The 27,235-nt window shown below is 41.2% G+C and overlaps 1 protein-coding gene across 1 annotated transcript in view; it reads right to left on the bottom strand.

The window, feature by feature from the left end:
* The window catches only part of GPR146 (G protein-coupled receptor 146), a 78,399-nt gene extending 60,128 nt beyond the window's left edge, over positions 1–18,271 (bottom strand). Inside the window, exon 1 of the mRNA XM_044089530.1 lies at positions 17,573–18,271. The gene's annotated coding sequence lies outside the window, so the exon portion shown is untranslated. The remainder of the gene's footprint in view (positions 1–17,572) is intronic.
* Positions 18,272–27,235: the final 8,964 nt, after the last annotated feature.

The raw sequence follows: 27,235 nt of genomic DNA, 5'->3' as shown, positions 1-27,235 counted from the left end.
TATACTGCTCAGACAAGCTCCACGTGGGTTTACAGAGTGGTCCTAGCAGCAAGGAACTTGAAAAAGCGATTACCTTCTGGATTTAAGTATCTTTGCTTTTTTTCACTGAAAATAGCTTCTGCTGCTTACTTTGAACTAGCCTGAACTGTTTTTTTACTGATTACTGCATTTATTTTAAAATCTGCACTTAAAGTTACATTTAGTCGAATTTAGTCGAAAGTTTGCTTGTTTGTTTGTTTAATTGAACTGTGTAGGCTGCCCACTAAAGTGTGCTAGCCTGTGTAACTAATTTATCACTGTCTCTGCATTTTCTGTGTATTTCTGCAAAAAAAAAAAACAAGAAAATAATCCTTGTTTTCCCGCCTTTCTCTACTAGTTTAGACCAGTATACAGGCATTGCTGTATTCTGGGCTGTGGTGTAGTTCCTGTGTTGTCCATTACCTTACTTGGATAGAAGGAAGTTTCTTTGCTCACCAGTGGGAGTGGGGAGCCTTGAGCAGCCTACCTGTCCTTGGGGGAAGTGACCTCAGCACAAGAAGCTGTTAGTAATTGGTTGTTTGGGACCATTCCTAGCTCTTTTGTAGTTCACTGCTTAAAATCCGCGTTTGCACGGCTTTACGCGGTCTAGCGCAGCGCCGGATAAACTTTTTCTGGCTCTGCCAAGTCTGCTCTTCAATTTTTCCCTTAGAACTGTTCTACTTGCAATCTAAACAGCCTATACTCTATCTGAAAAGCTCAGCACTTGCTCCTAAAGCATTTTGTATACAGGTAAAGCACTCTTAAACAAACAAAAGTACTTCATTCACCTAAATTCTCATGACTCAGTTACACAGCAATCTTTTTCACTATTTCTAGCATGTCGAAGGGTCAGTTGCTGGCGTCCTCTCCTGTTCAGCTGGTGAATCTGGGAATCTTGAGGCAATGTTACAACTGCCTCATGTACACAGACAACCCTCTCCTCCTCCCAACAAATACAAATATATGCGAGAGATGCAACTATATAGCCAAACTGGAGGCTGAGCTCTCTCAGTTCAGTACTGGCAAGACCAGTCAGGAGGAGAAGGTAACCACGCACACCACAAACCCAGTCTCACATAGAACTATCACAACTGCAAACCAAACACATAAACACACAAAAACATACTCAGAGGCGCTGATTAAAAATCTACCAAAACAACAGAGGCCTCCAAAGCAGACACCCAAGCAACCACCACCTCAAGACATAGCACATGCAACACATAGTTCACAACGTCAGTGTGCTAAACAGTCACAGCCCTTAAGGCCAAACAACATGCCAGACACGCTTGTAATAGGTGACTCCATAGTCAGGCACACTGACGTCCCGCTCACCTGACTGAACAAGGAGAGGGTCACAGTAAGCTGCCTGTCGGGAGCTAGAATCCGCCACATAACACAAGCATGATCATCACAAACATGGGGACAAAATGCTCCACACCGGAAGTACATCCCTCCTTGGTAAGATCAGACCATAAATTAATCTCACTGGAAATCCACATCCCGCCCCCACCCCCTGCACAAAAGACCACAGTGAAGAACTTCTCAAAAGCAAACTTCACACTTCTTAAGACTGAAGTGGTATCTTTCAAGGCCCCTGGGCTAACAACCCACACTGCTGAATCCTTTGCAAATGCCTTCTATGGGCACCTTCAAGAATGCATGGATCATGCAATCCCAAATAAAACCAGGACCCATTCCCCCAAAGGCAGGCGCCCGGTCTGGTGGACCCCAGCCATAAACAAACTTTACAACAGGAGGAGGAAGCTACTACATGACAGAGCAAAATCCCTAAAAGGGAAGGCATCTCTGATCAGTACTAGCAAAAAACTACGATCACTCATAAAATCATCCAAGGCCAACTTTGATAGAAAAATCACAAAAGACAATCACAAGGCCTTCTTTAGCTATGTTAGAAACCTGGGTGGAAACTCCCAGATATGCTCAGAGTTAGTACAAAATGACACAAAATACACTGAACCCACTGACATTGCCAACATTCTGGCAGACAGGTTCAGTGCAAATTTCTCCTCCCCCCCAAAAGGAGAAATAACTATCCCAGCAGAGTGTAGCCTCCCTAACATCTCAGATGCCCAGGTGAGAGCCGCCCTCTCTAAAGCTAAAAACACAGCATCAATGGGACCAGATGGTGTCCCGGGCTGTGTGCTACATGAACTCAAGAGGAACTAAACCCACACATAAGGCTGCCGTTTAATCTTAGCCTTACTACAGGACACGCACCCAAAGAGTGGCGTACGGCAACAGCGGTCCCACTTCACAAAGGCGGTGCTTCTACGGACCCTGGAAATTACCGCCCCATAAGCTTGATGAGCCTGGTCTGCAAAGCTATGGAGAGGATCATTATGGAACTCATAAACAAAGACATTGGGGACCTACAGACATTGGATCCTACCCAATTTGGCTTTGTCAAGGGCAGATCCTGCCTTTTGAACTTGGTCGACTTTTTGAAACAGTCACTAAGGCCATTGATGAGGGTAAGGCAGTTCACACAGCCTACCTTGACCTTGCAAAAGCCTTTGATACAATACCCCACTCGGGCATCATAGACAAACTCACCAGCTTAAATGTAAACCCATATGTCACAAGATGGGTTGCAAACTGGCTGAAGGACAGAACCCACAGGGTCAGAGTTGCTGGAGCTATGTCAGACTCTAAGCCAGTCACAAGCGGTGTCCCACAGGGCTCAGTCCTGGGACCCCTCTTGTTCGGCATTTATTTTTCCGAGGTACAGGCAAACATAGGAGGATTGTGGCTGACAAACTTCACAGATGACTGCAAACTGGGCGCCATAATTGATACTCCAGCGGACACAAACATCCTTCAGAGAGGCCTCATAGAAACGGATAATTGGTGCCAGAGCCATGGCCTTAAGCTGAACGCCAAAAAATGTATAGTCATACCCTTTGGGAAAAACAAGGTACCGACAAATTATCACATAGGCGGTAATCCATTAAGTACGGAAGAGGTAATCAGGGACCTAGGGACCCAGGTTGACAGTAACCTCTCATTTGACACTCACATTGCCAAAGTGGTTAGGAAGACCTTCTATATTGCCCACCTTATCATGAAGGGTTTCACATCTAGATCAAGGGAGGTCATTGTGCCCCTGTACTCTTCTCTTATCAGGCCAATGATTGAGTACAATGCCCCATTTGGGATGTATCTCACCCGACACCTGCAGCAGTTGGAAAGACCCCAAAAGTTCCTCACCAAGAGGATAAAGGGTCTTAAACATATGTCATATGCTGCCCGACTGAAAAAACTCCAGCTCTATTCAGTCGCATACCGCCTACTCAGAGGTGATCTGTGCCTGACGTACAAGGCCATGTCCAATCCTGAATTAATGGACATGCTCCACCTCAGAAAATCCAAATCCATCAGAGCCACGAGAACAAGTGACTTAAACCTCAACACAGAAATAAATAGAACGTGCTGGAGGGACAGATTCATAACCCAGAGGCTCCCTACACTCTGGAACAGAATCACAGTCCATGTTAGGCAGAGCCCCTCACTGACACTATTCAAGAGAAATCTCGACGAGTGGATGGGAGATCGTAGGTTTACCCTGGGGGTCATCTCTGTGTCACTACTAGACAGTGGCATAGTAAACTAAACCCTAAAAGGGTGTAGTATTCTCATCCTAAGGGGTGGTGTAAGCCACATACACTCTGGCTAGGCTTATAAATGCCCTAGGGCAGATAGCCTAGTACGAACCTATGAACCTATAAGTGAGCCACTGAAGAAAGTAAATGTGTTCACAGTGATGTATACATGTTACATTTCTAGCTGTTGACGGGGTAGCATATGAAGATGTGCTTCTTCATTGCATTGTTACAGCCAGAAAACAATAGACAGTTCGTTATTTTGAGAGAGAAAACAGCAATAAGGACTTTGTGAACTATTTGACCATAACATTACCTTTGGGTATTATGGAAGAATCTGTAAATTCTGTGTTGGTTTCAAAAAATGTGAAGTTATAAGGTGGACTGTGAAGGGAAGGTACAAAAAAGTGTTAATTTACAGAAATGGGGTGGGTAACTTGAGTATCCTTCCTGAAGAGTTTTTTAGGTGAAATCAGTTACAGAATTCAAGCATGCTTGGATCCACATAAAATTTTTCAAGGTGCTGGTTATTAGTAAGGGAAAATAAGCAAATTGTGCAGTAAATAGTGAAATCCTGTTCTTGTCCCAATTTGAGAAGTATCCAAATTCATTTATGGAAGTGATAGATCACAGAAAATCTTTCAGTGTAGTTTGGGGAAGACAACACTGAAGATCATCGTTGACATGTATTACTACGACTTTTTTTCCTTCAAAAATGTGATGTACAGAAAATCTATATGAGTACATTATACCCATTATAGATAATGTACTGTACTATGACCACACCTTGATGAAAATGAATACCACAGTCATGATAGTCTATAGTCGTGTACATACTGATCATGGACTTTTACCACCTGAAAGATGCCACAGAGGCCATGAAGTATGCCACTCACTGGTATTTATTTTGGTAATTATGGACATTCTTATGTTGGCATTTTAAAATATTAGGACACCATTTCTGGTGGCTTCTGCAGAGTTGCACAATACCACAAAATGGTACCTGTAGCTGAAACCACACTGAGTACTGACGAAGATTTGAAGGAAGGGCTGTGACTGTTTTCCACCAATCAATAATAAACGCAGAATATGTATTCACAAAGCACTGGACTGTAAAATACAAAATCTGATTTCCAAATCAGTACGGTTGGATGAATTGTACAATTTCAGTAGAAATGGGAGACCAACTCTTCATCATCTTATCAAACACAAGGGACTATTGCCTTAAACTTTTACTGCAATACTGAAGATAACTTAGAATTCATAGATATATTTGTCACAAAATAAGCAGCAAAAAATCCTGACACTTCCTTTTAATACAATTGTTTACTGTGTGAGCCCACTAACTGGAAACTCACTCAAGCCTAAAAAGCCTTTTTTTTTTGCATATTTCCAGGTCACACTCATACCGCCTTATGGCATCCAGAACTTTTTTGGATCTGGCTTAAGTTATTTACCAGTGAATAACAGGCATTATTAGAAAGGGCAAAGGGTTATCAACAAAACTGCACCAAGACTGTTAGTCTAGGATGTCTTGCAGTGGAGAAATTAATCTTTGCCTCTTATTATTCATCGTTTCATATTTACGTTCATATTTTCATAACTGAGAGACCAAGATTTTATTGAGGTGTATGGTGTAAACACCAATGTGGAACACAGGACAAGTTGCTGTTAATGTTGTTTTATATTACACTACACTAGAAATATTGCTAGTTGTTTGTTAATAATTATGAAAATAGGCAGTACTTCCATATGAACTTAACACTTCACAAAACAAGTGACAAACTGTTGCATGACATCGGGTGAAACCTTACATGTTGTTGAAGAAAACATTGACATTTGCACTGTAAGTTGTACATCTTGAGAAATATCCAGTATTATTTGCATTCCTGATTATACAATTAAACATATTTTCATAGGTTCATAGGATGATATATAAAGAAGTATGCACTTATACAGGAATTTCTAGGTTGTATAGTTTTCAGAATATGACAATTTGTGAAAGTTTAGAAAAAATATAATTTTGGGTTTATGTGCATTATAATATATTAGAATATTAATGGAAAAGACTATAAGACTATGAATGCACTGACTGTTATCACTGTAAAGAACACTTCTTACTGATAGCATTGCTATTTGTACAGTTTTAATAACTTTTATTCACAAACAATTTAAATTTTAGTTTATGATTTTTAAGTTTATTTTTCAGAAAATGCTGTGGAATGAAAGATGTGTATAGGCTGCTAGAGCTGTGACATTCCACACCACATAGGTGATAATGTGTTAAGTGCCCCTTTTAAATGGTGATCCAGAATTAAAGTCTGCTTAAGTGACATGTTGAAGTCATTTAGCGGTACAGTTTGGAATTAGAAACTGATGGAATCGAATTGAGGACTATAGGGTGATGGTTGATAGTAACTCATAATTGTAACTCTCTGTGGTATACTGCTAGGCTAAAACTGCATTACAAACAGAGGTCCAGGAGCTGTCAATCAATTAATTGTAGAATTCCTGAAATTGTGTTACAGTAAAGCTTTTAATCGTGGCCAGCCTCAAGCATGAGCAAACTAGGTGACCACCAAGGGCGTTGTGCTTGTATTGGTGGTCTTTCCATATGTGTGTGTTTATTTTTTTAGATCAATGTTTCTTTCCTGTAAAAAAATAACTAAATAAATAAACTAACAAATAAACCACCACTACTAGAAGAAAATGCTCCTGTAGAACATCAGGCAATCTGGGCGGGCGGGGGCACTCTAATTGAATTGACATTCAAGCCATGTCAATCACATTAAGCTTAAAAATTGCAAGGTCACAGGAGTAGTCACCTCACAACATTCAGATATAGGCACAACGGCATACCTGAAGGGAGATTTCTATATATGAAATAAAATCAGAGACACTGTGCAGAATTCTGGAGAGTTTTTAAGGAATGGCACTGTGAGTTAAGTATTATTACTATTTTTAAATTAATGTTGGCAGTGGTGAACCAGATGCTTTTTGGCAATATTTCTGGCTTTGTGATTCGTGAGGATGAGATGAAGGGAATGTGGTTGTGAGATTACTGTTATTACTTTATTTTACAAAAAAATGCTGCTGATTAACCAGTGATTGGAGTTAGCCAGATGAAAGTAACTGACTATCCTGTTGTTTGCTCAGTCACTACCTGGCTTTGCAAGACTAGTGTGCATTTGAGAGAAGTAAGATGGAATAATTAACTGGACACCTGATACGCATAGAAAGAATAGGCATAATTTCCATGGTTGTGTTCTGTGAAGGAAAATGACTAGCTCCCTGCTGCTGTGTGTTTATTATTTTGGCTTTGCAGGATTAATGTGATTATGGAAAGCAACTTGCGATATTTTAATGTGTGCAACTGTTTGGAACAAAGGTGAAATACATTACACAATATCCTCTTATCATGATCAGCAGGAGCGGCCTTAGGTCAACTGGTGCACTAAGCAAAAGGGCTCCATGGTGCCCCCACAACACCACCTGGTGCCCCCATCCTGGTCTACCTACACCAAATAAATACTGAAAAAGTGCCCCTGCTACGACAATGCCCTAGGCAGCCGCCTAGTTGGCCTATGCCTAAGGCCGGCTATGATGATCAGATGTCTGACTTGTGCATAGAAGTGGCTATAACTGCTTGGTATGGGTTATTTAGATGAAAGTAACTGACTCTTTTGTCACCTTGCTCAGTTTAATAGTCATCTGTCCAAAAAATAAGGGATAAATGCTTCACAAAATAACCAGACTTTCAAACCTTCTGGGGTCTGGTGGTCATTACACACCAAGACTGTATAAGTTGATTTTGACATGAGCTTAGAAATCACATCTGCCTTGAACCCCACCTAGTCTGAAACCAACCCTGCTCATAGGTGAACACAGATGTTCGCTGTACTTATGTGGGGGAGCTGTGGATTATTTCTTTAACATTCCTCCCAAACCTCAGGGGTCAGTATATCTTGTGTTAGGCTGGGGACAGTGTAGTCATTATTTCTTTAACTTTCTTCACTTGATTCTAGAAGTAACATGTTAGAAACATTGCTGTAATCATTTTTGCATTTTCCTCAAAAATCAAAATCTGATACATACAAGTAGTTATCTTTTGGGCGAGAGTAAATAATCATGCTGTTTACATATGTCTGACAGCAAATATGTTCTGTTTGTTACTTTAAGTTTTGTCTTAGTCTGATATCAGAATGGTACACAGAAGGTGGCTGTCTTTTGGGGGATGGGGTGAGGAGGCATGCTGTATATAAATATGACAGCAGCAGCTTGAAATAGGACTGCGGGTATTTGTGTCTTAATTTTAATCCCAATTTAAAACCAGATGTAGGTACACAGAAAGTGATTCCCCATTTTGAGGTGAACAGAGGGGGCGGGTGCTATTCCCAGATATGATATGTGTATATTCAAAGCATTTATCTTGTCAATTTACTGTGAACTGGTGTTTGGTCAGATTTGAGCATTAAAAGTTGGATACAGCTTATTTCTTCCATGAATTAAAAAAGTAGGATTGAATTTCTTTTCTGTATGCATGATTTTTGTTCACTCCATCATTGGATCAAAAGGTTGGGAAAACATCTAAAACCCACCTGAAAAAAAAAAACGGTAACCCCCATGGCTTCTGGCTGCCTAGACCCCCCCCCCAGCTTAATTTGGTTATTACAGGGTAGTCTTGGTCAATTAGATTCTGTTGAAAGGATGCAGTAAAAAGCAAAGTTGAAAAGGAATACTGAATTTCTTTCCTTAATCTTGGCTTTCATTCAAGCCATTGTTGAAAGAAAAGGTTGTTTTAAAAAAAAACTTAAATGCATCTCAGAGCATCTAGAAACCTCAGGGCTCCTGGGGACCTAGCAGTCCACATAACTCCTGCTTACTACATTTACCTTAACTGCAGTTATTACAGTGTAGTCTTGGTCAATTAGGATGTGCTGAAAGGATGCAGGAAAAAACGTTGGAGTAACTCTAAAATTTCTTTCTTTGATTTTCTTTGAAAATGTTCAGGCAGTCACTGGAGGAAAAATGGTTGTTTAAAAAAAAGAAAACTCTAAAATGTACCTCTGGGCATCTAGAACCCTCGTAGCTTTGGGGGAGGCCTAGTAGCCCAAAGATTCCTGACTTCCTGCAGATGTTTCCTCCTAAGTTATCAGAGTGGAGTCTTGCTTAGACAGAACATGTTGAAAGAATGAATAAATGAATAACTGCAGGGGAAAAAATGAAGTGTAAGGCAAACTATGAGAAAAGGGAAGTTAAAATGTAATCTAGATAGTGTGAGTAGGGCAGGATGGGCAGTGGGAAGGTGGGGCGTCATGGACTCTTTCCACCTAGGCTGCCAGGTTACCTAAGGCCAGTCAGGTTTTTAATGAAAAGTCTGCGTTTCAAATCAAGTGATAAATGTCATTTTCAGAGCTATATTTCCAAAGCACTGACTGAATTTTTGCATAAAGTTCTGGTACTTTTCTATTTGTTAATTTGTTACAGAACTCTGAAACCCAAGTTCCTTATTTTTGCAGTTACCACATTACTGTAACTTTCACTGAAAATCTTGCACCAATTCAAGCTAATTTGCTAATATGGCAGTGACCTATCTCATGGTAGTCTGTTGCTTTTAAAATGATGTTTGTCTTAAACAATTACAAATACTAGTGGTCCAGCTCCAGACTGTGGAAAGGTGCACCATGCACGTCACTGTAAAACTTCCAAAGTTTCCTGACAGTGCAGAAAAAACATTTTCGTGGAACCCTGCAGGATACCGACACCATAGCACAGCTCAAGCGTAACATCTGTTTGGACTTTGGGGTTGGGGGAGACCTTCAGATATATAGCTTCATTAGTGTTCATACGGTTCATGACATTTCCATATTAAAACTTCATCTGTTCTTTGAGCAGCACTGCACTAAACACATAATAGTAAGGATCTTTTTCTGCTCCTTTGAAAGTTTTCTTTCTCTCCTTCACCACAAGTACAGTTTTTTTTACAAATTTGAAAGAGTTTAGAATTGTTCAAATTGTGCCTGTCCCAAGAACGCTTTAGGGGATGTCCCTATTCTGTCCATAGTAAGGTTTTTTTTTATCCATTTTGGATTTGTGGGTGCTGAACAGCATATTTATATTTCCTGATGTCGATAAAATGTTCATGTGTTTGAATTATTTGTTTCTTAAAATGGAAGCAAAATGGTGGACAGACGAAAACATCAGCACTAAGTTTTATGGCAGTGGTTGTTAGTGTTATTTCATTTAGAATGAATAAGGAATGATATATAAAATAATTTGTGTTCAGCTTCTGCTTGAGCAACTTTTAATGATATCATTTCAACTTTATTTCCTATTTATAAAGTTGTCATTTGTAGATAAGACCAGTTATATATGAAATATGTCATAAGTGTTTTTTTGAACTACTCACATTCAGAGCCACTTCTTCTTTAGTGTTAAACTGAACCAATCTCAGTTATTTAATGAAAATAGCCCAGTAAGATAAAAAAAAGTTTAAAAAAATCACATTACTAGGAAAAAACCCGCTATTCATTTTGAATCCATTCCAAATACAATGTCATTTGGATATTGTTGAATACCAATCACATTGAGGAGTGGCTGAGAGGTACTGCTGTAGACTTTGTGCCCCTTATGACACACTGCAGTAAAGTTTTGAAACTTTATCTTAAGACTGTTTATAGATGGCTTAATTTTTGCTGTTACAGATTGTCCAAATATGTGTGCTTATATACACTGAGTTTATTAACTTTTTTTTGTGAGGCAGAAAGCAAACCTTTATAACGAATGTTAATGGGTGATTTGTGTACATTTGTATGACAGTGGAATAGTTGCAAGTACTTTTTCAGTGTGTTAAGTAACTTATATTTGAATTTTTTCTATAGTTCTGCATTGTGATTATACAGTATAAAACACTTTTAAGTGTTGTGCTTTATTAAAGGATGTGTTAGATAATACTGAGAAATTGAGAACTGGACCTGTGTGTGACTACTTTGCAAAACAAATAATTCAGCATTCACCATAATCAGACTGTGTGACTGCTTCACATACAAATATTTTACAATAACATTTGCAGTGTTACTCATATTGGCAGCTTTGCAAAGCAAATGTTTTGAGTTTAACAACAGAATAACAAATATATGGCATAATGTTAACAACAACATCTGCAAACGAGTGTAGGATCTACAACCACAAAGATCCATGTAAACCATAACAATAAATATAAGAGGAGGTGGATGCCTGAACCCCCAGACACTTTACACTTTAGACATGACAGTAAACTGCATTTGCAGGTACTGACAGTACACTTGCAGTACAGTGATACACATTTCCATCAGGATTATCATTTAGGATCACAACCATAGTTACATTCTTTAGTCTTACATTATTATTCAGTTTTTTGGAATCATTTTGCATGTCTGCACTATTTATTTGAGGGCTGACAATTAGGAAAGGAATAACTTTCAATTTTTTAACTTTTCCAATTTGGTAAGGTGGATCTGAAACTGAAATCTCTCTCTTGTGACATGATTGTTGCTGCTGCTGTATCAGCTCTAGTGCTGTTAAAGATAACTATCCCTAGTGAAATTGTTTTGGTAGCTATATTTTGTTTACCTACTACATTTCTTGATAGGAACATCCAGTTGGGATGATCTCATTTTAACTGGAAGCTCGGGCAGGGGGAACTTTAAGGCATCAAAAATCAGAGAATGTTACATTGTAAAATGGATGAAAACGGCAGTAAAACTTCGCAAAAACTACTATAAAGAATGTGTTTAAAAAAACATAAAAATCATTTATTCAAAAGTATTTATGGCAGGTGAAACTTGATGCATGATCCCCTCCAGGTATGAATGATAAAGAAAACTTTAAAGTCTTCCTGAAGAGAAAAATAATTCAGCATTAATTGATTAATTACGATCACGTGATTTTAAAGGATTTTAAAAGGAGTGCTTTTTTAACAGCATTCAGTCTGAAGAAGTCTTCTGAGCAAGGCGAAAGCTCTTACTGTAACTGAATGTTTGAATACATTTTTAATGTTTTTTAAGCCATTATTTATAGTACAGTATACCACATCCCTGTAACACTGGGAAATCCTTAATGCTAGTAATACAAATTTTTATTTGAAAACATTTTCAAAAACAGTATGAATAATGTGACATAATACTACAAAAATAGTCTACAAACTGACTTGTAAAAGTAATTTTGAATGCTTACTGACGAATGGTAGATACAAAAAATAAGCAGAGTTGAAAGAGTATGTTTTCTCCTTAGGTAGTGGTCAAGTAGGAAACTGGGCACTCACTACCAGAAGATCTCTAGATGGAAGTGGTTTAATTTTGATATAATGACATATTCATAAACAAGCAAGCTTTACAGAACAGCTTTGGAGCTGTGGGAGCATTGTGGTTTTCTCTGCTGTTAAGTTGGGTGGAGATCATTTTTTGCTTCCTGGCAGAAAGGATGCTATGCTACAGCATGAAAGATGGCTGTTTCACCTGTCTGTAAGAACTCTCCATCTTATAGCTTGGAGGGTGATGTTTTGATTTCAGAGTATATTTTATCCTTAGGTAGTGGTCCAGTAGGAAGCTGGGCAGTAATGGTTCCCTATTAAGTAAGCGAATGCTTAATATAGCAAACTCTGTTTAATCGACAGCTAAATGTCGAAACGGCAAAATCCCGAAGACACGGAACAGCAATTTTTTTCCCAGGTAATAAAATCAGTGGGCCGTTTTCCAGACTTTGCCGTTTCCTCCTCTCCTCTGTGGTGCGATCTCTGAGTTGGAATATTTAAGTAGGGGGGAGTGGGGGGCACAGGCCCCTACATCAGGGGCTGTGTGGGGGGGGGCAAATCCCCCCACTTTATTTTGTGTTTGGGTTTTTTTTTGGTGGACCAGTGATTTTTTTTTTTCCCTGGGGAAAAAAATCACTATTCCATTTGTTCAGAATTTTGTGTGTTCATTTTTTTTGAGATCCACTATACAGCATTCGCTATTATAATATAGGGTCTGTGTTATATGAAGAAAAATTCATATAAGCGAACGCTCTAATGAGTGAAACTCCCGGACATGGGGGTGCGTGTTGTGGGATCGCAGTACAGTGAAGATTGGAGTTTTTTCCTTTTCCCCACTGTAGTGCGATCTTGGAGTTGGAATATATATTTAGCAGCGGGTGTGGGGGGCACAGCCCCCCACAATATTGTTTTCGATGTCTGGGATTTTCACTCATTGAGCGTTCGCTTATATGATCTTTCGTTCATATAATATAGACCCTGCAGTAAATACCACAAGATCTTAATTGTCTAAATGGAAGAGGTTTTAATTTTGGTGTTATGACAGTGACATACTTCCTCTTCAGGTACAGCCCTCCAGTATGTTGTCACAATTGCACAGTCAGTGAGATTTTATGCTGTTTCATTAAGGGCCATTCAATTAGCTTATCAGCTGCTCTTCCCTGAGACAATTCCCCAGCTTCTTAGCCTACAGTTAAAATATTTCTTTTTGTGGGTGAGCAGGTTTCATACCTTAACCTCCTAAGAAAAGCATGCCTTCAATTGTGTAACTTGAATTTTGATTTGAAAGGAATTAAAAAGCTTCTCTTGGAAAGAGATTATTCTATTCATTTGACATTTCTTAATTGGAATGTAGTGTTCCGTTTGTAATTACATTGGTCGGGAGGGTTACTGATTTGCAGGGTCTTGCATGCTCCATACATTGCAGTATTTTCCAGCAGGAAAGAATAGTCTTGTGTCAGTATTCCTACTTAATACCTAATGTTATGTGAGTTATTGCTCTGAATCAGAAGATTGAGAATTATTTTTGTCCTCAATCTCAAAATCCAGATGAATGACTCTGTCACCTCACGAATCCTAGAGGGCAACCTTTTAGCTTAAGTTTCCAGAACAAAAGACTTCAAGGCTGAGAAACTGCTCATTTCTACTACTCCTGTCAGGCTGGGTACTCCCATGAGTATGCAGATGACATCATATTTGGTTGCTGAATGTTTTAGTTTTTCTTTTGTTTTATTTTGACTCTCTGGTAAGAACCTTCAAGAGCAATTCAGAGTCCAGTGACCTGGTATTTTGTGCTCATTTTCACTGGGAATTCTAAGTTATACATTTGTTTACATGGCTAGAGGAAAATTTGATAGAGAAACGTCCACTGGCTTTTGACAAAAGCCACTCCATCCAGCCTATTGATGCATAGTTTTATAGTTTTCTCTTCCATCTAAAATGATTAAGATTATTGTGAAGACATGGAAAAATAAAATATTACAATATAATGCTGTAAGATACTCACTGTTAATTGAATCCATTTATGTCTTCATCATATTGGCTTACTCCATTGTTCCCCTTTTAGAGAAAATTATGTTGTGTTATTTTTGCTTACTTGTTATCTGTTGTCCATACCTTCTGATTGCTGTGCCATAGACATTGTAGACTGTGGGATGTTTGGCAAGATGGTCTTACAACCAGATTTTCTCTTGTGCAGTACAAAAAGGCTTAATGTGATGATAAATGAATGGTTATTAGATTTTATTATACTCTTAGAAAACTCTACAAAGGACTGAGAGTAAGAGTATATACGATGTGCCTTGCCACTATGGCAGTGATGCATGGAATAATTTCCTAAGAGAGTATTCTTCTCTGTTCCCAACTTTTGCCTGAAATAGTGGCAGAGACTAACCAATAGAGTATGACCTGTATTGCCTTAAAGCTCAAAAGAGTTGCTAGTCTCAAGGCAACCAGACAAATGTCCACAACTCTGCCAGCTTGGAGAAGTAGTACTTCAAGGGGTGGAACTTGAAACTCTGAAAACTGACACTTTTGTTTAAAATACTGCATCTTTGAAACTTATTTACCTCAATGGTGTCCAGAATCCCACACATTGCCATAGTGCTTATCTTTAAAGTGGCTTACATGGGGGGCCAGAGTCCAAAAGACCTGATCTCGTTGTAAGTGGTCAATTACACAAAAAGCAAGTGTTTTGGAATCAGGCCCCCTGAAATCCAAAGGTGACCTTCACTTTTTGCTCTTTATTTGTCTACTTGATAGGGTCCAAGGTGATGCATCTTCAAGTAAAGTACTTTTGTTCTCAGGCTGCTTAAAAGGATATATAGATTATGGAATCTGTACAAAAAAACAACCCCCTTAACCTTGTGGAGGCTTCTTTTCAGTTTTCTTCTATTTATTTGGATTCATTGCTTGTTTCTGCCCCTCCCTTTCTCTCCCATGATGACCAGGAATACCCATTTTTAATGGAGTACTGGTGATAAAAGCTCCAGTGACAATGTCAGAGGTTTAAAATGAGTGCAGTACAGTGTGTAATGTTATATTGTCAGTAGTTTTTTTTAATCTGTATACCTTATGTTTGGACCAACTCACTCACTTGGTAAACAAACAATATTTAATCTGTACTGCAGATCCATAATTCTGTATCAAACTGAAAAAAAATTAAAAAAAATCAGAAACAGAATATATAGAAAGCCCAAGCACAGAGAGCATGAGTTAAGTTAATTTTTGTCAACAGCAAATGGTTACAGATGACTACTAAATTACAAGAGAAACAGGTAGTGTGCACATTGAATGCCATAGAAAAGATTAACCAGTAACAGTTAACTGTTAATGCAAACCAGCAATTTCTGTGCTGTTGTCAGATAACATCACATCAGGAGTAAGTTTAATAATTCTAATAAGTGTGTGCATCTTAGAGCAGTGCATTTTCATGTAATTTCATTATGACATGTCCACCAAATTGTTTTGAATGTCCTTTATCCTAATTTGCAGTGCCAATTTAGATTCAGAGATATTCTTGGGAACATCTAAACCTGTTTGGTTACAGCCTTCTCTGTTTGATTGTGAAGACTGTCATTTGCCAGTCTCTGGTTTCCACTAGCACTTGGCTTGACACCACCATTCATACCCTGCTGCCCCCACAGCTAAACTTTCCAGTAGGTGCTGTTCTTCAACAGTGTGACAGCATTAATGAACCAGTGTTAATGAATATTACAAGAAGAACAAAAAGCTGCAGTATAATTCAGCTTTGTTTGTTTGATGTACCATTGGGCACTAACTGTGGATTCTGAGGTGGAGGTTGAACCTGGATACCTACTTTGTGCGATTGTGTAACATGTCCTCTGCACACTGTCCATGGGAATTCTTAGGTGAATTTCCAGCCTTCCTTTGCATATCTGTGTGTTGTATTCCTGGTAGAGTGCACAATATCTGAATGAGAACTGCGACATAGGAATTTAACCGATTGCTGTTTTTTGTCGGACTGTGCATTATGTTCTGTTTCAGCAGCAGCCTAAACATTCTAATGTGACAACTAAAACCCTGGCCTCTAATGAAGGACTGTCCATACTGCCTATGGATTGCCATCTAAATGTCTGCCTTGTTATACTTGGGAAGTCAGGGGAGGAGAGCTCATTCCAAATTAAGCTGCACATTCATGACAGATAAACTGAGATGCTGTGCATCTGTGAAAATACCACAGCAAACAAAGATATATTTGCATGCTTTTACTTTTGTGTGAATGTATGTGGCGATGATAAGAGCTGTTGTTTTTCCCTCAAATTCCCGTTTTTACAATATTCTTGCAAAAAGCAGCATCAATATCTACCTATTGGAGTACTGAATAATATATTGTGTGTGCCATACGTTGCATTATTTTTTTTCTGCTGACTTATCAAATCTATTATATAAGAGAATTCTTACCTGTGGTGATTGTTTACATTACTCAAGTGAAAATTTACATGATTAACTTGTCACAATCTATTTACCCTATAACATTAGCTTTGTATTTTTATCTTTCTTGTTTGCTTGTTAATATTGTATATGGTTCCTGTTTTTATTGCATAATATTTTTTTTAGTTTATTGTAAATATGCAGTGCTTATGATCAGTACACCAAATACTTATGAGAAGGACTGAGGCATGCTTGCCATGAGATTGGCATTTGGTGACTGTGTGGGCTTATTTTCTAGCAGATGTGCAGGGCAAGGGGCTTTTACCATTTTGAAAGGGGAAGTTGTTTTGTCTTGTGAATGGATGCTTAATCTTCCCACTTAATAACTGCATTCCAAACAGATATCTATGCTTCTGAAGGAGAGAGGATTTCCATATTCACATGCTGATATACATGCGCATGATACAGCAGCAGCAACAGAGAGTGAAAGGCAAAGTGGGCAGTTTTCAAGCTGTATAATAATGTTTGTTTGTGTCTTTCGGCTTTTCCCGGTTAGGGGTCGCCACAGCGGAACTCCAGTCCGCTAATGATTGGTAGTTGATTTTTACGTGCCGAGTTACCAGCCTTGACACACAACCTTCAACGAAGGTACGCCCATTCACGCATGTCTCCACGCAGAAGATGCTCTAGCTGAGAATCGAACTGGACAGCGTCTTACTGTGAGGCAACAACGCTACCGCAGCACCACCACCGGTTGAATTAGCCTCCATTCTATCCCAACACACACACACACATACACACACACTTGCAGGCAAGTGAATAATCGTGAGATTGCAAGTTTCCTTTTCATCTTGATAGAGAGAAAATATATGAAAATAAATAAGTACACATATATAAATAACTAGAAAAACATAAGCCTGAGAACTGGAACCTTGGCAGTGTTTTTTAAGCTACGGGTTTCAAACATTTCCCATTTAGTAAACATACGCATCCAACCTTTGGTTCTTCTAACTGATGAGTTTGATAGGCTAATAAGGCATATTCAGCAGCATTTAAAAAAAAACTTGTAATATTTCTATAACTGGCATAAGAACAAACATGCTTAGAACATTGTAAAATGCTGTTCACCTGCTTGAGTAGTGACTGTATATCAGAGGTATGTATATAGTATCTCTGAACAAACAGCTGGGCACACACTGAGTGTCACAACCATTACTTTTTGCCTCATAAAAAAGTTGTAATAGTTACTTACCTTTGTTTTTACATTGTATATCACTTCTTAGCTGATGTCTTCAGTAGCTCCGAAAGTAAATTACGCTTAAGAAAAAAATTCTGACAGAGTGTTGCTGAGGCTGCAGGTGGATCTGTTCATTGTGTTTTCTTTTCTTTTCTTTTTTTTTTTCTAATTGGTGCAGAGATGTAGAAATTTATCCAGCATCAAAGTAAACACATTTAATGCTGACCTGGAGTTACATTACAACATCTGTTTTCTTTCAATAAATAAAACTCTTAAAATTACAGAATTCTTTTTTCCTTGGAAGTCTTGTAATGGCATTATTAGTTAGTAAAAGCTATAGTCTGTAGACATTTATTCCAGACATCTCCTCAAGGCTGATTATATTTGTAGTTTCCAGAACTTGATTTTGCAGTCTTTTTCAGAGACAGTACAAACTACCTTAACTTCTCTGATCGCAGTAACAGCAGCAGTTTGATCAAGCTAAAACTTTTGAAGTTTGTTCCTACCTTGCTTCAGGGTTATACTTCCCAGTAATTAAATAGAAACTCCTCGCCGTGGTGGAGTAGTAACTGGTTTTACAGGAAATGCATACTATAGTTTTAAATGTTTCTAGTTTAGCTTTTAGAAGCTTCTCCCGTAACACAGCATGGTATTGTAGAATGCTGCACTTGTGCTTTTTTTCTCCAGTTAATGACTCGTAAATTTTCTGCTTCATTTGGTAAGCAACATTGGCCCCTCCCTTTTTGTGTTTACTGCCAGTATCAAGTGAAGGGAGGAGGCCTTATTTTAGGAGAGTGCATTGTGGGATTTAACCCTGCTCTGCTGAGTTTTGCTGCTTTAAGAGTCATTGTTAAAGTGTACAGGGCTTTATTTTCTGTTTTGTGGTGCCGAAAGGCTGCCATCATTCTATACATATAAGCTGTCAGTGGATCATGCTCAGCAGTATGCATAACCAAAAGCTGATTAAACAGAAGGTTTTAGTTTACTCAGGCTGCCTGTGTTTGTGTATATAATGAAACGTATCAGCTTTAAAGGTGTTTGAGCATGCTGTTTTTAACAAATTATCTATACTGCAGAAAACTTATAGCATGCTGTTTTGCTGTGTATTGCCTTAGTTTAATTTGTCAGCCTTTTCCACAACTTTCTGCGGGCATTCAGTTTGTGTTCCCTTTGTTTTCAGTAATTAAACACTAAAAAGTATAATTTTATTAATAAAGTTCTGGCAGTATCAGTTACTTCTGTTTATTTGCTTGTACTGGACAAACAACTCTTTAATTGCATTCTTTCGATTAGCTAAACTGCTGTTTTCAGACAGTAAAATTATTTTACTTCCTTCTAGACATGAAGAAGAAACTCTGCATAATATAAACCAGTGCCCTGATTTGGAATTATTTGGACCTGTCTTTGTGTCATGTGATACATATATTCCTATATACAGTAGTTTATTCATGCCAAGATTTCTGTCATTTTTGCTCACACAGCATCCTCTTTATGAGTAACTAATAAAACCTGTGAAAATCTAAGGAACTCACCAGCACTGACCTAATTTTTAAGTAGATGGCTAAGTCTCCTAATGAGTAACAAGCTAAAATGGTTTTAAAAATTGCACTGCTGCAGAAAGCCAGATCATAATAGACAGATAAATGATATTTACAAATCCAAACACTAACAAAAAAAAAAAAAGTACTGTTCACATGCTACAGTCACATGGCAGCCATTTCCCATTTTCACATTGGAGACAATCTTAGTCCTTTAGCTTCCACTAAGATTTGTAAGACCTTCTTGAAAGGCACCTTTCTTTTGAGACCTCCTATTAGGAACGTTGTTCCCCCATGGGACCTAACTTTGCATGGGCAGAACTGGCAAACAATCCCCCCAATTTACTTTCTTTTTCCTCCAGGATCTCATTTGTTTACCCTCCCTTCCTTATCATTTAGTAACTACCTAGTCTGTCACTCGATTTCTTCTGGTTTATACTTCATACATGCTTAAACTAGATGCATATTGACTGTAGTGTGGTACAGTACACTGTTAATGTTGAATGTCACACATCCTATTTATTCGATGCAATACAGCATAAGAACCTATTTCCTTTGTGATCTATAATCCATCTTGTGTATTGTGCAGTGTAGTGAATTATTATATAGAACCTTTCTTGTATAGTGCTAGTGTCTTGCTTCATCTGGTGCTTTTCTCCCCAGATCTCTTCTGAAGAAGGGCTACAAGCCCATTGAGTTTTTCTTAGTCAACAAATGGAAAAAAGAAGTTATGTACTCACCATAACATTTCATCTGAGTAGGTAACTTCATTTGTCAGCAACCTGTGGGTATCGGATCCGACCTGGATCCGAGCCGGCAGCTTTCCAAGCTAAAGATCTGAGCTCCAAGCTCCTCCCCTTACCCATAATACCCTGCTACCTCCATCCAGTCCTCAGATCGCATTTGCCCAATTATACAATTTCACCAAGACAAAACAACAACCTGAAACATCCTAACCTAATGAATACCAAAAGCTGAAATCATTCTAGGATTCAGATAACCAAAGAACCAGGTTAGGGGGAAGGAGGGGGGGGGGTCAGTTGCTGACATATTAAGTTACCTACTCAGATGGAACGTTATGGTGAGTACATAACTTCTTTATCTGAAGTAGTTAACTTCATTTGATCAGCAATCTGTGGGACAGAGTCCCCAGTTACCAAAAACTTGGGAGGTCCTCAAGGAAGGATATTCCAGAGCACTGCAGAGCCAAAGGCTGCCCTTCCTCTGGATATTAAATCCAATTTATAATGAGAGATAATGGTATGAGGGGAAGCCCAAGTAGCCGCAGAACAAATGTCATCCAAGGGAACTCTTGACCAGAACGCAGCAGAAGTAGCCATAGAACGGGTAGAATGAGCATGGACCCCTAAGGACTCTGGCAGACCAGATATCTTGTATGTGAGCAAAATGCAGTGAGAACTCCAGCTAGCTAGTGTCACCTTCGACACTGGCTTTCCCAAGAAGGGCTTCACAAAGGAAACAAAGAGCTGCTGTGACTTGCGAAAGGCAGCTGTTCTGTGCAGGTAAAAGCGCAATTGTCTATGAACATCTAACAATGAAGTTTGTATTCCCCTTTATTCTGATAGTTAGGGAAGAAAACTGGTAGATTAATGGACTGATTGATGTTCGCCTCGGAAGCCACTTTAAGTAAGAAGGAAGGGTTAGTCCTGAGAGAGACTTTGTCCTTATGGAAAAACAAGATATGGGGGTTTAGTACAAAGGACCTGGAGCTCTGACACCCTTCTAGCTGAGGTAATAGCTATTAAGAAAGCAGTTTTCCAACATAAGAATTTTAAATCGACAGAAGCTGCAGGTTCAAAGGGTGGTCCAGTTAGAGCCTGAAGGACCAAAGTTAGGTCCCATGGGGGAACAACGTTCCTATTAGGAGGTCTCAAAAGAAAGGTGCCTTTCAAGAAGGTCTTACAAATCTTAGTGGAAGCTAAAGGACTAAGATTGTCTCCAATGTGAAAATGGGAAATGGCAGCCATTTGAACCTTTACAGTAGAAGAACTGACCCCTTGCTGAAAAATATGAGATAGGAAATCAGGCACTGCTGGAATGGGAGCAGTGAAAGGATCCAAATTCCTATGCGAGGCCCAAATGGAAAACCGTTTCCATTTGCTGTTGTAAACCTTCCTGGTAGAAGGCTTATGCGCCGCTACCAGGATGGATCTAACTGCAGACGAGATACCGGGAGTCCTGGCAACTAATGGAACTGGATCAACCAAGCTGAGAGCTTGAGGTCATCCAGATTCAGAGTTTCTAATCCTGAAGGATGAGAAATCAGATCCGGGATGGGATCTAAGATCCAAACAGGAGCTATAAGATGAGACCGTAGGTATGAGAACCAGGTTTAATGAGGCCAGAATGGGGCTATGAGGATAATCTTGTTCCCCAACCGACAAGCTTTCTGTAAAAATTTTGTAATTAACGGAAGAGGAAGATAAACATAAAGAAGAACGGATGGCCAAGCATGAACTAGAGCGTCTCTGGTGCTTTCACTGGGGGGGATTAGAGCGAAAAACTCGCTGCACTTCGCATTTGAAGGCAATGCGAAGAGATCGCAGCAAGGCTAACCCCACTTGCCGGAGATCTGTTTCACTACTAAGGGGTTCAGAGACCACTCGTAAGGCGAGAGGATAGTTCGACTGAGCTTGTCCGCTAGGATGTTGGATCGACCCAGAATGTGCGTTGCTAACAGAAAATGGTTGGTGGATATCGCCGAATCCCAAACTCTCATGGCCTCTCGGCAAAGAGGGTAAGGCCTGGTCCCCCCCTGTTTGTTGATGTACCAGGCCACTGACATGTTGTCTCTATGAATTGCAATAGTCCCTGGAGGGAGAAAGGTATGAAGAGCTTGCAACGCTAGAAGCACTGCTCTCATCTCCAGAACATTGATATGCAGAACGGTCTCTGTCTGAGTCCACGTATCTTGGACAGTTGTGCCCATGCAATGCCCCCCCCCCCACCCAAGACGAGAAACGTCCATGGTTACCGTGGCTTGGGGTTGTGGCATTATGAATGGTCATCCTTCCCGAAGCTCTTGAGATTGGAGCCACCATATGAGGGAATTTCTGCAAACTCTGCTGAGGGGGATCGGAGAGTCCAACGAGTGTTGAAGGATGGACCACTGGACCTGCAAGGTCCACTGGAGGACCCTCATGTGCAAGCGAGCTAAGGGCAAAAGGTTGATTGCTGCTGCCATGGACACTAAGGCTCTCAGGACTAACTCCGCTGATGGGGCTGGAGATTGAAGGAGTGCTAGAACGTGAAGGGTTAAGCTGCGAAGTCTGTCTGATGTCAAGAAGGCCTTGATCTGAAGTGTGTCTATTCTGGCCCCTATGAAGTCCAGGACTTGAACTGGTTGAAGGGATGATTTCTTGTCATTTATAGTGATCCCCAACTGGGAGGCTAAGAGCAGGAAGCAATCCCTGGCTGAGCAGAGTAGATGCCTGGTGGAGGTGGCAAGGAGCCAGTCGTCCAGGTAAGGAAAAACCTGTATTCCCTGAAGCCTCAGGTGGGCTGCTACAACCGCCATGACCTTGGTGAACACCCTAGGGGCTGTGGTGAGGTCGAATGGTAGGACCCTGAACTGGTAATGACTGGCCCTCAACCGAAAGTGGAGAAATCTCCTGGATCACCTGTCCATGAGAATGTGGTAGTACACATCCTTGAGGTCTATGGAGCACATCCAGTTGTTCTCCTGCAGCAGGGGGAGAATGGATTGAAGAGTGACCATCCGGAATTTCTCCTCGGCAATGAAGAGGTTCATTGTAGAAAGGTTGAGAATTGGTCTTAAGTCTCCCGTCTTTTTTGGCACCAAAAAGAACCTGGAGTAATTGCCTAACCCGGACTGGTCTGGGGGACGTGCTGGATGGCTCTTTTTTCTAGCAGCTTCTTTATTTCTAAAGCTGCAGCCTCCCTCTAACTTGGTGGAACATCGGGGGGGGTGCCTCGATTGAGGAGGAAGATTTATGAAGGGAATAGAATAGCCTCTGGATATTATTTGAAGCACCCAGCGATCTGTCGTGATGGACTCCTATTGTGCCAGGTGCTTCGAAAAACTCCCCCCTACAGAGAGGAGCAGTCGGGCAACCCCTCAAGGCAGCTGTGTGGGTCGATCGGAAAAGGGTTCCCGCGACCCAAAATTCTTCGGCCCCCCCTCTGCCTCTGGGCCAGCGTCCACCTTGTCCCCCTCTGCCTCTGAAGGACGAGGGGTCCAGAGCTTAACGGGACTGCTGAGACTTCCGGAAACACATCTTCTTTTGTCCTCTCTGGTTCCTGGAAAAGGACCTTTGAGGAGCCGAGAAGCGGATTCCGACGGCAGACAACATCTTCCCGTGTTTCTCGCTCTGGACCAATGTATCACGGACGGTCTTGCCAAACAGGGTAGAACCATTGAAGGGAGCGTTCACGAAGGATGCCTTGAAGGGTTCTGCAAAGTCGGAGCCAGGCGTGACGCCGTAAGGCAATGCCTGATCCGCTGGCTTTAGCGGCCCCCCTCCATGGCATGGGGGAGTAGCCGCATAGATGTGTTCGATACAGATTTCAGAGTGGCCATGCAAATTGAGAAGGTCCGTTTGTCCTCGGCCGACATGGACTCTGGGAGACTCAGCGTATTCCTTCACCATATCCCGCTGAAGCCTAATCACATGGGCCAAATAATTCAGCGCCCTTATGGAAAAGGTAGCTGAAGCAAACATCCGCTTTCCGATACGATCCATCATCCGAGACTCCTCATCAGGAGGATGGACCGAGAAACTATCCTGTGCCAGTTCCTTCTTGGTGGCAGCCGCCACCACCATTGCATCTACCGGGGAACCTTTACTCCACGCTGTCCTATCCACAGGGGGACTAAGGATCTTATCTGGTCTCCTGGAGATTGGCTCTACAGTGTCCGGCTCCTTCCACGCCCTGGTAGTAATGAGGTCTACCAGGGGGTCAGCCGGAGGGGACACCCAAGAGGTAGATGGGACTGCATCAAACGCCTCCAGAAACACCAACTCATCCGAGGAAGGCTTTTGGGCTGACCACCCCCCTTTTAGGCGTAGCATTTCCATAATGTCTCCAACTGAGACGACCTCGGGTGGTGACCTGGGGAAACCTTCCCCTTCCTCTAAATCGGTGTCTTCCTTGAGGGACTCAGGGGAGTCCAAGTGCCTCCTCTTACACTTGCATTTGTGAGGGACCTCCTCGGCAGGACTGTCCGAGGAGGGCTCACCAACAGGGTCATGTTCCTCCAGTGGAACTGGCTGGGGCGTCGATGCAGGCTGTCTCTGGGGCCAGATGATGGAAGACAAGCCCATCTGCGAGGGAATGGTGGCTGGATCCATAGCATGAGCAGGGGGTCTCTCGAACCTCTCGAGAGAAGCTTCTCCACCACGTCGAACACCGAAGGTGAACCCCTCTCTCTCTGGGTTCCGTGAGCAACACTCTCGGATCCGATGTGGGGATCGGCGTCGGAGCCGAAGCAATTGGACCCGAAAGGAAAGTGTGCTCCGACCACAACGGAGCCGAAGACACACTTACCCCCTTGGATCCAATGCACGGCTCTCAGCCCTGAGAGCTCGGATCCAAAAAGGGATCTGACAAACTCGAGGGCATGGCCGGCGTCGAAGTAGCAACTACTATCGGCGCTGACTCCCTAACTCCGAGACTACTCGGATCCGACTGCTCCGAAAACTGATAATGGATCGGAGAAGGAGCTGTGGGGGCAAAAAATGGGGCTGAGCCCCCCCTCCCCCCCGGAGGGGGGGGGCAGGAGCACTCCCATCTGCATCTGGGCTTGGAGAAAATGATGCATCATCCAGTCCATGTCAGCATCTGAGAGGCTTCATGTCGACCTAGAAGAGGCCGCTGAAGCTGGCCGGGAAGGCCGCCACGACGACCTCGAAGATGGCTGGGGCTCCTCCGGCTCCAGCGAGAAACGTGGAGAACAGAGCTGAGAGGGTAAGGACCCAGGAATCTTCAGGGAAGAAGAGAGCTGTTTAGCCGGTGGGTCCGAGGAGGCTGACACGGCCCGCCGCTTGTGGCTCCTATGTTTCTCTCTATCCCCTCTCTCTCTCTCTCTCTTTCTCCTCTCTTTTCTCTTGGAGTCCTTCTTTCCCTGGGAAATGGTAGGAGGTTGAGTCCCAGCCAGGGGAGATAACACAGCTGGCTGAACAGCCGCAGCCACGGCTGGAGCCACTGAGAGAGAGAGTTAGAAGCAGAATCCGTGACTATAAGACCCGCCAGGATCAGCTTGTTCCTCCTATCCCTCAGGGCCCGGGTGTTAAAGGCTGCACAAATATGGCAGCCCGATGATAAATACACTACCCCCAGGCAAAGAATGCACTGGGTGTGGCCATCGGCTGGGGAGAGCTTATGGCCACACTCAGAGCACTTCGAGAAAATGGCCTTAGGGCCTTCAGCCATACCAAAACCACACACACACACAAGAATAAGGGGAAGGGGGAATATACTAAAACTAAGCTAGGCTAATGGGTTTAAACAATCACAAAAATACACACCTCTCAAATTTTTGCAAAAGGTCAAGAGTTTACCCAATACTCACTACCTAACCGCCAGGAGTTCGTAACTCGTACTTGTTAAAGCCGCGGCAAACGAGAACTGAGGACTGGAAGGAGGTAGCAGGGTATTATGGCTAAGGGGGAGGAGCTTGGACCTCAGATCTTTAGCTTGGAAAGCTGCCGGCTCGGATTCAGGTCGGATCCAATACCCCCAGGTTGCTGATCAAATGAAGTTAACTACTTCAGATTAAAAAATACATAAATCAGTATTATTTTATGTATTACATATCAGATGATCTGTTGGATTAATTTGCAATGACTAGGCCTTTTGCCATGCATAGAGTTGTCTTTATTTTATTTTTTATTGACTGGGTTAATCCTACTAGGCCTGTAGCCTCTTTTCAGGTTAGACCTGATGTGATATTTTTACTGCTAGGGGAAATTTAACCAGGCTACTTATTTTGATAGGTGCCATATGATCTTTTACATCCAACTGAGCTACTTCCAACTCAAGCAAATAGGATCACGGTTTGATGTCTCATTCAAAGGACAGCACACTCAGTAGTGCCACATCCCCTAATACTGTATTTCAGTTCTAGCAATTTAAAAATGATTTACCCTATCATGGTGACTTCTAGTTTCCTTGTGCAGCTATTAAATACGAGTTGTTCAGGCCACCCTGATAGCACAGCTCTTTAATTTCCATCTGCAGTGCTGGTGACCCAGGTTTATGAAAATGGCAGGCTAGGGTGGGAGAGTTGAGGTCCCAGTGCCAGAGCTGCTTCTTTGGACAAAGCGTTAACAGGTAGTAAGCACAAGAAGGACTCCTACTAGAATCAAATGATCTTTGCTCTGTGGTCTTGCCAAGTATGAACATGTGCATGTTTTGAAAAGTGGCCAGGTGCCAACACTATTACACAATCAGTCTCCCAACTGGGGGGGGGGGGGGGGGGACAGGAAAGGGTAAAGTTTCCTTGAGCCCTTGGATGAGTCCATAGGACAGATATTAGTTCTAAGACAGGGCTGATGAAATAAAATAGATTTTTTGGAACCTTTATGGGAATATATGCTAAGACAATGCAAATTACCCCAGTTGGGCTATAATAGTGTGTAGTTAGACTCCTTGTGTACTGACAGAGTGGTGGAGAAGAAAGCTTGAAAAAGCTGGATCCATTTCTTGCAGAATGTACTGATTATACTACTGAGCAACCTCTCTTGCTTTATTGCATAACTATGGGATTTTATACACTTCATATCAACTCTGTGCCAAATATGAGAAATTACTGCTTTTTGCTTAATTGACATGTTGAGGAATACTTTAATGTAGGTCCAGTCCAGCTTTTATTTTCACATTTTATTAGTTATTGTTGAAGGCTTTTTAAATGAGAATGGATATTTGCTTTTCAAACAGTTTTGTCGTTAGGCCACATTTCTTCTTTGTCAAAGAACAAATTCTCTGACATCATAATTACCCATTTGGTAGCAGATGCCGATGTCACAAAAAAGCATTAATTAATTCAGTTAAGGGCTATACTACAAAGGCATATGAAATCTAGGCAATTCTAATGGACCAAGATAATACATTTGTAAAGATTTCTTTAACTAATGAATGTGAAAAAAATTGTTAAATA

This window comes from Protopterus annectens, chromosome 12.part0, assembly GCF_019279795.1.
Source record: "Protopterus annectens isolate FY-2018-M chromosome 12.part0, PAN1.0, whole genome shotgun sequence".
Taxonomy (NCBI): Eukaryota; Metazoa; Chordata; order Ceratodontiformes; family Protopteridae; genus Protopterus; species Protopterus annectens.
Note: the sequence above shows the minus strand (reverse complement) of the source record. Positions and strands in the feature narration are given on the sequence as shown.